Source organism: Anastrepha ludens, chromosome 2, assembly GCF_028408465.1.
Source record: "Anastrepha ludens isolate Willacy chromosome 2, idAnaLude1.1, whole genome shotgun sequence".
NCBI classification, from domain to species: Eukaryota; Metazoa; Arthropoda; class Insecta; order Diptera; family Tephritidae; genus Anastrepha; species Anastrepha ludens.
The window spans coordinates 183,148,233-183,162,788 of NC_071498.1; positions in this window are offsets into that span (position 1 = coordinate 183,148,233).

Below are 14,556 nucleotides of genomic sequence, written 5' to 3' on the forward strand. Positions count from 1 at the left end.
CGTCCAGCAACATCAGTAAACGACGAAAACATCGGAAAAGTAAAGGAAATTGTGCTTGAAAATCGCACAAATCGCAAAATCGGTTAACGCTGAATATTATTTAGACGTTTTAAAGCGTTTGCGCGAGAACATTCGTCTTAAAAGGAAGGAATTGTGGGACAACAAGTCATGGTTCTTGCATCACGATAATGCACCAGCTCACACATCACGTCTTGTTCGCGATTATTTGAACAAAAATAATTAATATCGTTCCGCAAGCAGCGTATTCGCCTGATATGGCTCCATGTGACTTTTTCCTGTTTCCCAAGCTCAAGTTGCCGCTCCGTGGAAAACATTTTGAGACAATTGAAGTCATAAAAGAGAATTCGAAGAACACACTCGAGCTTGACTTGTTTACAGCAGCACAGAAAACAAACTATGTGACATATCACGCTGAAATTTGCCATGTAAGCTTATAACAGTCCTATCAAAAAACAAAAAATTTATTTTTGCCATATGTCATCCGCGGACCGTTTTATTGATAATGTCTCGTTCATATTTGAGCAGAAGGTACTTTCGAAATATCGAAAAAACAATACATCGATTTTTGGAAATTTCTGCACCAGGTCCCCTTAAGGTCACTGGGTGCTTTTTTCTTCGACAGCATGGGACAGTGCGCCAACCTAAATCCCATCCATCTTCTCCATTTTATAAACAGCTCTGGCTGGCTGTAGATATCTGCCTGTTGGAGGTCTTATAATGGTATCAAAATGGCGCTTTAGTGCTACTTGGAAAGTTCCAGAGTGGTACTTCAATCATTTCACCTACATACCTTCCCTACGACCTATACGTAGTGCCCGGGGGATTAAGGTCTGCGAAGTTAGGCGGTAGTAAGTGGTCATATAAATTTTCAGCAATCAATCTTGTGTCGCCATTGCTTTGTGTGAAGTAGTTGAGTCTTGCTGTATATTGTATGGACTGCCACAGTGTACACTATCAAACCAGGGTTTTACTACTGTCTCTAGAATCTCGATAGATGCAGCACAATTCACTCGAAATCCTTGGGTAAAGAAGTGCAGTGGCATGTCCTTTGTTGGAACTTGAGTGAGAGGAGCTTGAGATGCTGACCAATAGGAACAACGCCCGAAAATACTACCAGAAAGCTCGACAGCTTACAGAAGGTTTCAAGACCGGGACGTTTTCCTGTACGAACAAAGTTGGTGGTCTGGTGACTGACATCTGGAGCATAGTTGAATTATGGAGGGAACACTTCTCGAACCTTTTAAATAGTGACAGCTGCGCACGTCACAGAGAATGTGAAGATCCCGATACCCTAATCGCAACGAATAAAGATCCAGCGGCTACGATGGCGGCTGAGTATTGGCTCTGAAAGTATTCGATACAGTACTAGCTGAGGGTAGCAGAGGAAGAGGAAGACCGTCTCCACGTTGGAAAGATCAGGTGGAGAAGGACTTGGCTTCAGTTCAGCCAACTGTCCAACTAGTGCCGGCTAGCACGATTTCAACTAGTGAAATTCTGAATTTTCTAAATATTGATGTTTGTGTTAAAAGTTGTGAGCAAATAAATGTGTTTACATTGAGTTTATTCGAAATCGCGTTAAGTTTCTTATTACGGCTAACTTATCACTGCTTGATATTTTGACAAAACTGGTGATAAGCAGACGCCCCAATATGTTTTCTATCGCCATATAAGCACAAGCACACGCCCTCAATTCAGCACTTCCCACTTGAATTAAATTTAATGCACCCGGCAATAAATTTTCATGCCCTACAAATTGCATACACCCCACACTCCTCCATCGCCCTCTTTCTTCCTTTTCTCCCTGTTTTGCTTTGTTATCTGTTTTTTGTCTATTTCGAAATATTCGCGAGAAAATTTTCAATTTTTCGCTATTATTTTTTCTTGCTGCACGTGGGCGTGATATGCAAATTTACATTAACCCTATACACCTCGTAAAAAATGATGTTTATTAAGGCATTTCACCCATCCACTACACCTCCAAAAAAGCAACATCGATTGGGGTGCTCAAGCCTTTGGCCTATCAATGGCCTCATCAGCCAGGTCTCTGGTGTATCGAAAGTGACACAATTTGTTTGCAATGAAATTTATATGCTGTTATTCCGCGCTTTGTGATTATGCTTATGCATATGTATGTATGTATGTCTGGATATATGTATGTACGCATGGCTCGGTGTTGAAAATGAAAAAGTGCTTATGTCGGAATTTGTCATTTTACCGGAGAGAACTTTTTATGTGATTCATATAAATTCGTGTTGATTGGACTTCAATATATTGCCCCTCATCCCTAAAAACTTATTCCCTTAAACAATTAAGCTTTTCACATTTTAATATTAAATTATTAAATATATATTGCAATATTGCAGAAAATAAAACTTAAATATACTTAGTCCTGCCATAAGTTCTGTTACAAGTTAAGCCCGTTATAGATTTGAAATTATAGGCGTTTTTTTAATGAAGTTAGTTATATTTAATCATGTAAATATTAAAAAAAAATTTAATTTTCATTCGCAAATGGTGTCGATTGCTTTTACGCAAGTCTACACACGAGTAGGACATTCAGCTATTCCAGCACGCAGGAATATTGTTTTGGCTGTATGGTGGCCACGCTGAATCCTTGTAACAACATCTGATGCGTATTTAGAAGTTTTAGCATAGCTTTTGGCGTTTTGCTTATTAAAAACTTCTTCAACAGTGAAAATTTTCTCATCCGTGAAAGGAATATTTTCGTGGTCGTTGACCGCGTGCCACCGAAGAAGCTGCTTGCATCTGTCGAGTCTAATTTTCTTCAAGCGCCTCGTCAAAAGATGAACAGTTGAGCGACGGAAGGCTTTCATGTGGGGATCATCTCTAATTAGTCTTGACATGGATCTGGTCGATACGTTCATTTCCCTGGACATGATCTTCTGCTTTCTAAGGGGATTTCTGCGAATTCTTTCTGGGACGGCTTTTATGGCTGCATTGGTTCGAACCACGCGAGGACGACCACGCCTTTTTCTGTCTGCCACTTCAGACGTTGGGGAAAGACAATTGGTCGTGCGGTAAACAACCATTCTCGAAATATTAAGTTTTTTCAGCAATTCGTAAATCTCACTTGCACTTTTACCACATTTATGTTGTTAACAAGCGAAATTTGCCACGAAACTGAGTGTAATTTATGAGTAGACAATGCATATCAACAAAAGCAAAAATGGTCGGAACTTTTTTCTGCGAATTTGTTCTCGCCGTATGCATTGTAAGATTTGTCACAGAATTTATGACAAGGCTAAGTATCATATTATCCTAACGAAAAAGTGATGATAATTCGATCATTTGCCGAAATGAGCTGTTTTTCCACTAGAAAGTGGACTATAAACTCCTATGTTAAAATGATTTTGGGCAATAAATGAAATGAAAAAAAAATGAAATGGACTAGAATTTCGTCATATGTGAATGCAGGTTATTATTCCGATCAACTGCTTGTATAAATAAAAGAGTTTATGTCAGCATGAGAAGTTTTGACGTTGTCTGTGACTCTAAATTTAAGAAAATTATTTCGACTATAATTCAATGTAATATAATTCAAGGTAATATTCGCAAGCTCAATTAAAAGTTTCATAAGTTATAAACTAACTTTAGTTCTCATTCCGATAGTCAGAACTCCCAGAAATCGCACAGATAGTGAGTTCATTTAGATCAGAATTTCAGCTGTTTCATCTTAATTTATAATAATTTGTGCGCAAATCGACTTGAGCTCTTCTTCATGTTCACCACAGATACATATTTACAGTGGATATGTGCTGCACTAAAGGGGGAAATGTTTTATCCTTTCGTTTGACGTAAAACTTCACTTTTGCAACAATAAAGTTTTTTGCCGCGGAAAGAGACCGAGTGAGAGGCGCATTTACTTTTCTTTGACTTCCGTTTCCGCTTGTCAGTCGGAAGTGTTACCACAGTTGTTGTTGTTACTGCATGATGCTACATAAGCAGCAGTGTTTGATTTTGGTTTTGTGCGGGGCGACCTGTCAATCGCCTTGCATTGTGTTTTTTCTGTGGCTTTGTGGCATATTTAGTTTTGTTGTTGTTGACAGTTAAATTGGGAATTCCCCATGTGAACTATATTTTTTGTTTGCTATGTAATAAATCTTTTCGTTTCCATTATTGTTGCAAATTAAATTCGGCAGCAATGACAGTTTAGCAGTTGCATAAATTTCTTTACGAATGTTGGTGAACTATTAACAATAGTAACCTTGTAAAATAGATTTTTTATCCATGGAATACTTCAGTATCAAACAAAAATGAATGGAGGTATTGAAAAAAACACACACACACAAAATGGTGTTGGTTTGATCGCTTTTAATAGATGTTGTCGAAAATTCTACTCTTTTTCAATAATAAGCGTATTTTTTTATGAGCTCGAGAGCCTAAAATGATAATACAAAACAGAAATATTATTGGAATGACTTTTTTTAGTATACAATAATCTGGTTGCTTTAATTTTCTAAATATTATATTATATCCAGCCTATGCCCGTGGCTCGATTTAATTCCGATTTTTGACTACTTTTTTCAACAAATCTGAATAATAAATCTAAATGAGCCCAATTAGCAAAAATGCGACTAAATGATGGTCATTTAGATTTCTAGCACGAGCTGTATTTTATGGGCACGACGAATCGACATTTCGACGTCTCCTTCAACACTTTGTACAACTGTAATATCCTCTTCGGTACGTACATTTTTTAGGTTAAATTGGAGGAGCCATACGTAAACGCCAAAATCCTAACTATATCTTAATCGTAACGATATTTGCTGTCATTTATTATTGGTGCCATTGCCCCATTTATAGATATTCCTTTAAAAAGTTTCAAACAAATAATATTCAGATATGTTGCATTTCCAAACATTCACTTACAAAGTATTATCAGGGCGCACCATTTTATGCCCGACTTTTCATTATATAAAAGTATAAAAAACATTTAGTCGACGCAATTCCCAGACTGGCCTATACAGTAGAGTAAATTGTATTTTCTCACTTCCAATTTTTACTCAAATGCGCAGAATGATGAAGAAAATAATGCAACAATCCAATTTCCCATACAAAATGCACGTAAAAAGAGCCGGTACATACGAACGATCGAAGTTACTCACATAAATATCACAAACATGCGCCATTGTAAATTTGAGAAGTCTGCCACAAATTTTACTGAGATTGATCACGAGTTTTTATAAATATAAATATGTACATATATTTCATGATAAATATTAGCTGGGAAGCTTGTCTGGAAGTAACTACAGGACGACAGTCACTTATCTTAAAACCCAGTACTCTAATTTTATGGACTAAAAAGATACCCAAAAATCCTGTTTTCCCACCCAAAAACTACAGAAACAATTGAAAACGAGTTTAAGTTTCAAGGGCAAACCAACGTGTAACCGGCGGAAAATATAACAAATGAAGTTTAAGGTGCCACATTTATTTTCCACCATTTACCTGAATAGGTACAGTTACCTTGATTGTGGTCACTTTTCCAGCTAGCTTGCTGGTAGCTTAGCCAACACCAGGCTTCCTCGAGTTCAGGTTAGTTTACTGCGCGGCTTTTGATGCAAAAATTATTGCACTCGAAGCTGCAGGTACTTGGTTCTTGCTTGCAGGCTGTCCCCTTTTTTGTTACAGTTGCCTTCTGCTGGGCATATTTCAGCAGCGCCACGTTTCCTCGTCACTAGAGTACACTGGCGCTAAGCCTTCTTTGAGACAGCGTGGATACCATTTGGTGCCTGCGCTTTCAGATCAGTAATTTTTCTGGCTTCACCGAAGCACACATATGTACATACATATATAGTAAATCGTAGTTTACATGTTCAATAATGCATTGATACCTTTTTCATACTTAGTTTTCACAATTCATCGATATAATGATAAATAATACATAAATATTATTGCTAGCAGTCAGCATGTGGTCTGCCATGCCAGTACAACAAAACTTCTTCAACTTCGATTTTTGATAGACCCCGCTATGAGTTTTTTACACAGCATGGAGGAAGAGCTGCCGGCCATTTCTGCATATTTATTTTTTTGGGTTATAACACTTTTTCAGCAAAGAGCCGATGTGTATGTGTAGATTTGTGTGTGTGTATGGTAAAAATAGTTGTGCTGCCAGGAAGGAGTTGCATCGGTCCGGCGGATACGCAACGCACGCACACAACCATCCCATGGATCGTCGACTGCCGCCGGGCCGACAGCGGCGTCAACAACGGAAATACTCGTACCTCTATAAATCTTCGATAGTTTCAGAATTAAATTATTGCAAATTTTGTTTACCTCGAGTATTGAGGATGCCTTGCGACACATTGAACGTGAACGTGAACCCTTTCTTTGCGTGACATCCCTTTGTTGTGTGTGAATACTTTTGCTGAAGGCAAACCTAGCAAACCTAGCATTGCAAGCATTTCGTAGCAGCAAAAGCAATATTCCCCACAAAAATATCCCATAAAAGAAAAATGAAATGAAAATGAAAATCTGAAATTATGAGTGTGCTGAGTGCTTCTTTATTCTAAATTTGTCCATTCTTCCATATACATACATATATACACATGTGTATGTGTGTAAGTATATTTTTTGGATTGCGCGTCGCTTCACTTTTTGGTGACCCTTTCACGCACGGTTTGTTGCCGCATCCATTGAATCGGCCAATAATGAATAGTTATGGGCATTTGAACGGTAGTTGGGTGCAATTTCGTTGTATACCAACATAGCAACAACAACACCAACAGTTACTTATACTTGTACTGTTATGCATTATGGTGAGGATAATGCGCGATTTGGGATATATTGACATGCGATTTCAATTATTTCAATGCCTTTTTGAATATGATTTTTATGTTATGTTTACGCAGTGATTGTTGTTTATTATGAATTTTATGAATTTTATGCATTATTTTGGAATTATTGCTGCTCGAATGCACATTGTCACATAATTTAATAAACAGCATCAAATACAAATTCTATTGGCCAACACTTGAGAGGGTTAAAAGAAATTTATACTACATACACACATACAAACATACATGCATACATATATGATATTGAACGATAGAACAAGGATCAAAAGTGATATTTAATAAAACGATGATTTAAGTGCCAAAGTGAAAATAAAGAAAATAAGTGGATAGTGAGTTTGGGTTGAAAAGGGGATGAAACTGAATTCAAATGCAATATTTCTTTTTGTATAAAATTCGGGCTCGTGCTGATGACTCCTTAATGCAAATGCACGATGCAATAAGAGACTATCAGCTCTTGAAAGTATTTGAAGTATTTTTTGGCAAATTTATTTATAATGTTGTTGTCATATTTATTTCTCTCTCAGCACATTAGACACCTAATTTTATGTTATTACAATTTTTGCCGCTTATTGCGCGCTAAATTATTTTGCTTGGTCACTGACGCACAGTGACATATCAAGGCGGAAATATAAATTAAATTAATGGTAAACAAATCATAATGGAAAGCTAGGGAATTATAATAGGTATTTAGGTTTGTTCGTATTTTATGATGCGGCAGGTAAATATGTAATATCAAAATTCAGAAGGCAGTATTTATTTACTTTATTCTGGGTATTATATCTGGGTTCCTGGGCACAGGAATATAGAGGGAAATGAAATTGCCGACGAGCTTGCCAGGAAGGGTCGACAGAACCGGTTTCAGCTGCCCCTCTCTCAGACATCGATGTCCCTTTGTTCGTTGTTAAAGGGAAACTACACAATTTCATTCTAAAAAAAGCGCAAGACAGATGGAGGTCTGTCTCATCGTGTGCTATTTCGAAAACACTATGGCCCCAATACGATAGAAACAGAACGCTTAAGGTGATGGGAATCTCCGGCCATTCTATTTCCAAACTCATTGCGGTGTTCACTGGTCACTGCGTGATCGGTACTCATGCGGAGAAGCTTGGAATTCCGTACAACCCCTATTGCATAAGCTGTGGGATCCTGCAGAGAAAGAGACTGTTGAACACTTTCTCTGCAAATATCCGGCTCTGGCTGCTAGGCGCTTTAGATTCCTTAGCATGCCCTTTGGGGATGACTTGAAGGAATTCTCCAGCCTAGATCGCTTTTCTCTCCTCCACTACATCAACAGAACTGGGTGGCTGTATAAGGTTTTATCTTCCCAAACATTTTTCTTTGCACAGGTAATGGTCCATATTATGGTATCAAAATGGCACATAAGTGCTACTTGAAGTGTGCCTGAGGTACTCTCGCCATTTTACCTACCTACCTACCTAAGTAGGTACACTTTAAATGTTTTGTAACAAATAGATATTTCTAATTTTGTAATAAACAATTATTTGGTAACAAAGCTATGAGTAAATTAGTTAAGAACCTTTCAAATACCTTCATTCTTCTAGATCTTATACGTATTTTATAGATTATTCTACCTAAAAATATTTGGTAACCCTTTTCATAAATACATATCTACTACATATAATAAAGTACTTGCATAGCAGCTTATTTAGTTTCGAACTTAAATGAGAGGTTATGGAAACCAATCTGACCAAATTTTATCTGATGGTCAAATAAGAAAGTTGGTACAAGCAGATCGTAGAATTTGTTGGGCATGAAAGGCAACGCTCCATACTTGAGGAAGGCAAGCAATGCAAATACATATCCTTTGTATAAAAACAATTTTCATTCCCCTTCAGAATCGATAAAGTCGAAGCGATTGGAAAAGATGCGGTTATTTTTAAGGGGTATTCATCTAAACGAGGCATTTAATCGTAAATCACGTGAATCTTGTAAACTTAGGATCTCGTAAAACAGCTGCCAAAATTTGAATGAACGCTGTGCAATGGAGCAATGTTTAAATTTATTAAAAAAAACATTTCTTAAGATGTAAACGTTTAAATTTCAGCATTTCGCAAATTGAGATACTAAATTCGAGAATAAAGTCGTTTAAAAATAAAGCACTAAGTACTAAGCTCAAAATTCATACAAATTACATTGCCGTGAAATATGCATGAAATTTCTTATGTAGCTCACGTCAAAGTAGTACTCAGCTCACGCCGTGAAAACACCGCGCAACATGCCAACAACATTTTTTCAGACCTATTTAAAATTTACATGCCATTTAAAATGAACGAAAACTGACAGTTCCTCTACGAGTGCTTAAGTTCGAATACCCCGTTGATATTGCATTTTTGAGCGAAACGGCTTCGCAAAGAGTGTAAGCATTGAGCCAGTAAAACTTCTTTATACTTTTTGTGTCAATATATATGTATGTGTGTTATTTGTTTAAAAACACTTTTCTTACCAAATTCGCCAATTTGACAATCAATGTTGCTGGCGAAATTCCACGGTTATGAAGTTAGTATCAGCCTTAATGTACGATATATTTGTTTTGTTGAAATAATCTATGTTGCAACTTGTAACTGATCCATTCATGATTCAAAAAAGAAGGTAATTAAATTGCCACTATTTTTTGATAATAGAGTCGATTTTTGACAATTATCCAGATGTACTCGTATAGAAGACATTAAGACATTGTCACATATTAATTTTTCGGGAAGTGAGATTTTTAATAAAATATTTGAAATTTAATGAATTAATATAATTTGCTTATGAAAAATGGCAACTTGAGGTGATCAATAAACAAATTTTAAAGTTTTTCACAATATCGATGTGCAGGTGCAGATGAAGAAATAAAACAAAATCCACGTTGTAATTTTCTTAATTTTTTTGCTGTCGTTTAAATTTTGAGATTCCTTCATTTTTCGGTTAAGGTACCTTATTTTAAAGAAGGTTCTACGAAAAAGTTTTTTTATACAATTTTAATCTGGAATAATCAATAGATTAGCAAATTTTTGCATGTAAGTTGGAGAAGTACTTCCTAATTGGCCATTCATATTGCTAAAAATTAAATTAGTTTTCTCTAAATATTGCAAAAACTCCACTTTTGGCTTAAATAGCCCCCTTTCGGAAAGTATATTTACTGTGTTAGTCCAATTTTAATAATAATACCTCTTTTCGGTCAGCGAACTCATTTCATTTAAAAATTCATTGCTCTCTTTCTGTTCTGTAAGCTGGAAAACAAAGAATATGTCCTTTTAAAGGTAAGGTACAAAGTAGAGCTCTCGATTGTGTTCGTTGTGAGCAACGAGTAGCAGCCACACACCTGTTCGATGTTCATTACTCAAACATTTTCGAATGTGAACTTTAGTACATCGAGCTCTTTCGCGTAATTCGAACAATACTTTTGAAACATTTGTTTAATAGAACATTTATACACGTCGTTGGAAAATGAAAGACATGTTTACAAATAAAATTGACAAAATGGTTTAGCTGCTCAAATTGTTCGAAAGCTCGAAAACTTCGAACGAACCTTTGAGAAGTTGAGCAATAAACGAGTATCGAGGTACTCACCATCTGGAGCCCTAGTATGAAGGTATTTCATTTGTCTGTTTAAAAATATTGTGAGTCATCAGACTGGAGACGAAATGTGGGATTATGATTACGATACGCAATTCAGAGTTCAGGCGAGTGAGTGGAGAGCTCCGAATGAACAAAGACCAAAAAATCCAAGCCGTTTTCAATCAAAAAAAGAAAGCGATGCTCACCATTTTTATGGATAAGACAGTTAATAAATATTATTATTTGGGCGTTGAAGTGCAGACGAAGAGATACAAGGATTAACAAAACAAATTCGGTTTTTGGCATCCTGAGGGTCACATGGAAATCGGCCCAGATCTCACGCAAAACAAAGCTGCGTATCTTTGAGTCCACTGTTAAATAAATGCTATTCTATGGATGCGAAACATGGAAAGCCTCCTTCCGCATCGAATGGAAATTGAAACATTTTTGTTCACGAAGAAAACTTGGTATAAATAAGATGACCGCAAAAAATATGAAACGAAGGTTTATGGCATCGTACCTAACAATATGCAGCACCTAATAGAGTGGGATTTAGATCTATTGTGTAGGCCTCCATGAGAAGATCAGGACAGCAGTAAGTAAGTAAGTATTATTTGGGCGTTATGAGACGTTTGCGTGAAGCAATTCGCCAAAAAAATAATATGTGGGAAAAAAACTCGTGGATTTTGCACCACGATAACGCAGCGTTGTACAGGCTGTGCATTGCCAATTTTTTGGCGACTGCGATTGGTATATGAAAGATCAGTTGCCTGAAAAACTAAAAAAAAAGCTAAGGATAACTGTTTTACCTGAAAAACAATACACTGTTCCCGATAAACGCAATAAAAAACAAATGGCACCATCAAGTGACGAGAAGATGGAAAAGCAGGGTGTTGGCAATTTTTATTATTTACCAAAAAAAAAAAGTCGAAACCAAAACCCAGAACAAATTCAACGGACTCACAACATTTGTTAAATCGTATCTTTGCAAATAACCATAACTGTTAAGTATTTGCCAATGAGCGTGTGTTCGTTCGCACTATTCGATGGCGTTTCGTCACGCTCCATCCACTCAGCGATTGATAACAATATTTCGTCCTTTCTTCACGCCCACAAATATGCTCATCATCACAAGCAATTTGTCTCCTCGTACAGCTTTGTTTGATGAAAATCGCAATATTGCATATTTTTCGTGCAAATACAAATATTTGATTCCATATTTGAGTATTGGGCTGAAATAGAACCTAGCGACTGGGGTGTTTATGAACGACTATATGATTAAGACAATGCAATAAGGGTAAGGTGAAGGGGTGACCGACGTTTGCCAGAAATTTGTTTGCAAAGCTTTACAAATTACAGTAATTTCTGACCAAATCGGTATTGAGATACTTATGAATAAAAACCATATTTGACACTAGCTTGACAGCGAAGTACACAAACACATACATATGCACTGATGCACATACCCTGCAGGAAAAAGCCAGGCTAGTATTGACACATTCCAGTTCAGATATTTTTATTTATTAGAAGAAATCATACTAGTTCGACTAGAATAATACCAGAATTTATCTGCAAATTAGTTTCTATGGACGCACCAATTCAATCTTAGTCTACCGACCAATCCATTGCGATGATTATGTTTAATTATGTTTACTGATGAATATATTTATTTGAAAACGCCTAAATCCAAGTCTATTAAATAAAACCTCTAAAACTATGAACAAAATTATTATTTTATGAATAACTTCCACTAATTTATATAACAATGCAATATCCATTGTTTTTGTCACAGCTAAAGATTTTTTGGAAGCACTCGAAGCAGTTTTGTTTTCCACTTTCGTAAACAAATCCTTTGCAGAAAACGGGCAAATAAATATTAATCAGAAACTTAATTAGTATTAATTCTATTTATCACCTTCATCTAAAAGTTTTCCCCATATATTCAAAAAATTCAAAATATAAGTTCATTCCTCAAAAGTGTTATTGTCGCCTGCAAAGATCTAGCTCTCGAAATATTTCTGGAACTTTATTTTCGGATAGCCGTCAGAGCCGTCTTCGATTTTTTCATTACTTCGGAGCTCTCCACACACTCGCCTGATGTTTGAATTTTGTATCATACCCATAAACTCACATCTCGTCTTCAGTAATTATGCGTTTGTGCATTTGATGAATGTTGGGTCGGATTCAGCTTTGGAAATCATGTTTCTGGCGATACTAATTCGGTTCCTTTTTGCATGTAATTCTGGTTCTTTATGACTAACTTTGAATCAACTCGGTGCAGACCCATATTATTTACTACAATATCCTGAACGGATCCGTAAGTAATGCTCAAGTCATATGTAGAGCCAGCTCCCTGATGATTCATTTGCGTTCATTGATCAACTTCCCTTACACTTTATTGATGTTTTCATCGGTTTTCGATGTCGACGCCCTGCCACAACGTTTGTTATGTTCGATGGATTCACGATCTCTTCTGAAGCGTTCACGCCACTCGTTCACCTTATTTTAGAGTAGCATTACCGAAACAGTCTCCCAACTGGTAATTTCCAAGGTTTTCGCATCATTGAATCCGTTTTAACCCAAAATTTGTTGTTGCAAATTTAAATCCATTTTTAAAACTTAAAAAAATTGAAAGCACGTGCAGAAGTAGATTTACTCAAGACGGTAGGAAAAGTTATGGTAGGAATGTTAATCACAGATGTGGCAAACTAACAAAAAAAACAGAACTTAAATCAGTTGATTCAGATAGAAAACGAACTGGTTGAGCTGCAAAGTGTACTGGTAGTATTCTAATTCACAACTAGTATTTTCCCTTTAGGGTGTCTGTACCTAGATATACATACATATGTACATATACAATATATTATATATTAAATTGAGCGTCTTGAATAGATATGTGGAAATCCTGCCCCTATATGCCAGTATGTGCGTATGTGCACCGATAAGAGTGCTTAGTCGAAAAGTGTTGGTTTGTTGAATTTTGCTTTTGTAAGAACGCTTTGTTGCTTTAAATGCGCATTATATGATTTATTTGTATTCGTTCACATCATTCCTCACAATTTATTGTATTGTATTGTATTTTGTGCTCTTCCAAGATGGATCTTTTAGATTTTATTGGGGTGGCTTAACTGCTACTGTCTTTATACACTCACAACTTTCTAAATTTGTACTTTTCGGCTGCCTCCATCCACCAATTTAATCGTGTGTAAGAAATTTATATTTTTAAATAACACAATCAACTTGTGATGATTTATTTTTGTTTCTTTTTTTTGTGTTGCTTAAAGAGAACTGCAAAATGTATGACAGATGTAAGTATGTATGTATGCCTACATATGTATGTGTTTGAATATGTACATACATACATATTTAGATATGAAGATAAATATGCAGTTGTATATTAGCGTTATGCAGGCTTTAACTATCAATAAAGCTACTGGTTCGACACACAAGAAATCCATAGGATGAGGCCGATCTTCTAATTCTTCTTCAATTTGAGGTGGGCGCATTGAGAGACGCTTTGAAAAGTAATGTTTTTCGTTTCTAATTTTTCAAGTTAAATCAGAAACGTTCGTATATATTGTAAATACATACATACATATGTATATTTATATCCAATATTTTGGAATATTTTACTCCTCTAATATTTTAGAAAATGCAAGCAATGAAATGAATGAAATAAATAGTCAAGAAAAAATTTGGATTGTCTCGAAAAGTATTTAATCTTAATTGTATTGTGAGTTCCTAATATTCTGTAGAAACAGAATACTGCATGTGGCAGAATTTACCCAAAATAGAATGTAGGAAGTCGATATTATCACGCAATGAAAGCCATGCGTACTTATATACACCGACTTCCGTTCGGAGTCGGCTTAAACCTGTAGGTCCGTCCATTTGTGCAGCAACATCAAGACGCACGCAACAAAAAGGAGAAGGAGCTCGGCCAAACACCCATAAAGGGCGTAAGCGCCAATTATATATATACATATATGTATATGTAAATCTGAATGAGTGAATTATGATGGAATAGCATAGATCTAGCACCGAAATTATAGTAAATTCATACATAAGAGGTGTGTTAAAAAGTTATCGCGAATTTTGTGTTTTTTCAAAAATTAGTTATTTATTCATTAATATCTATTTAGTCCCCTTCAAAGTA